This window comes from Etheostoma cragini, chromosome 7 (assembly GCF_013103735.1).
Source record: "Etheostoma cragini isolate CJK2018 chromosome 7, CSU_Ecrag_1.0, whole genome shotgun sequence".
NCBI lineage: Eukaryota > Metazoa > Chordata > Actinopteri > Perciformes > Percidae > Etheostoma > Etheostoma cragini.
The window spans coordinates 21,702,159-21,703,546 of NC_048413.1; positions in this window are offsets into that span (position 1 = coordinate 21,702,159).

A 1,388-nucleotide genomic window follows, 5' to 3' on the forward strand; every position below is an offset into this window, starting at 1 on the left:
GAGTGCCCCTTTGAGTTTACATTGTTGTTGTTTTCTTAATGATGACTTCTGACTTAAGGTCAGGTTAAGTGCACCTTTTTTTCAATGTTAATTTTATAAATGGCTTGGATTGTGAGCTTTTCTTATTCTGTTGTCTTCACTGTAATGAAGAACATCTGCAAACATCTGCACCTTTGTATGCAATGAGGACACATATACTGTACGTGTTTACTATCCTTGGATGCTGAGCATGTCCGTCTTTTCTACTTGAATCCTCTGCAGAGTTGCTGCTATAGGATACTGTAAACAGCAGTGAAATAGTACCTCAATATAGGACATATTTTCTGTGTGAGCTGTTTTTCATTTAATATCTTTTAGACCAAAATAAATGTAGTTTGATGAATGCATATACCTTCTCAGCGTGTGTTTCTGAAATGCTAATATGTTAGCTGGGATATACTGTTCTCACTGTGCTTTAGGGATGAACTCCATGTTACCATGCCTTCCTACCTTCTCCACTTTCTTTTTTCCAAACAGACAGACTGAAAAAGAGGCAGTGATTTATTAGGAGTCAAAAACAGACAGGTGTTTGTTGATGATTTCTTTTTTCCTCCCCCTCCTCCCCTCACAAATTAAACCATTGCTGTGGCCTTGGGCAACTCCTGACTTTTATTTTATCTCCTCTTCCTCTTTACCTTTTCTTCACCCTTTCCTGCATTATCTCCTCCCTCTTTTTGTGAGTCTCTTTTTTTTACTTTTATCTATTTTTTACATTTGTCATCCTCATTTTTTTATGTACTCTCTCTCCCTTTCCTCTCTCTTGGCCACAATAATTTTCTGATTGTTATGATTGCAGTGCGTTCCTCTGCCATGGCCTGCAGGAAGAGTGAGTTAGTACATGTCAGCTAGCACAGGTATGCACTGTGGACACTGGCTGGCTCTTTCACCGAGTGGGGAGGACACCCTTGCATGCATGGGCTGCAAAACCAAGCTCCAAACCAGCCACAAGGTAACGATGCAGCAAACGACACGCTGCAACACTGCATGTAAAGGAGACCTGCCTGAAAAGTAAAATGCCCCAAAAACATCTTTTATATGCATTTATGAGACCAATCAGTTACAAGCTACAGTAGGTGATATGTCTGAAATCAATATAGTATATTAATAAGAATATGTTTGCAATACTAATATGCTGTATTGTATGTAGAATATATACAAAATGGTATTAACCAATACGATCAACATTTTTGATCAACATCAACAAGTCTGTCTGCTCCCTCCTGTTTCTCTTTCTGTCTCAAAGCAGGTGCTGAAATGAGACACTAAATAACTATTAGAGTTAGAGGCAGGGCAAGAGAAGGGGAGGAGAATGAGAGAGCACTTCCCCAACAGTAGCAGAGAGAGGGAGG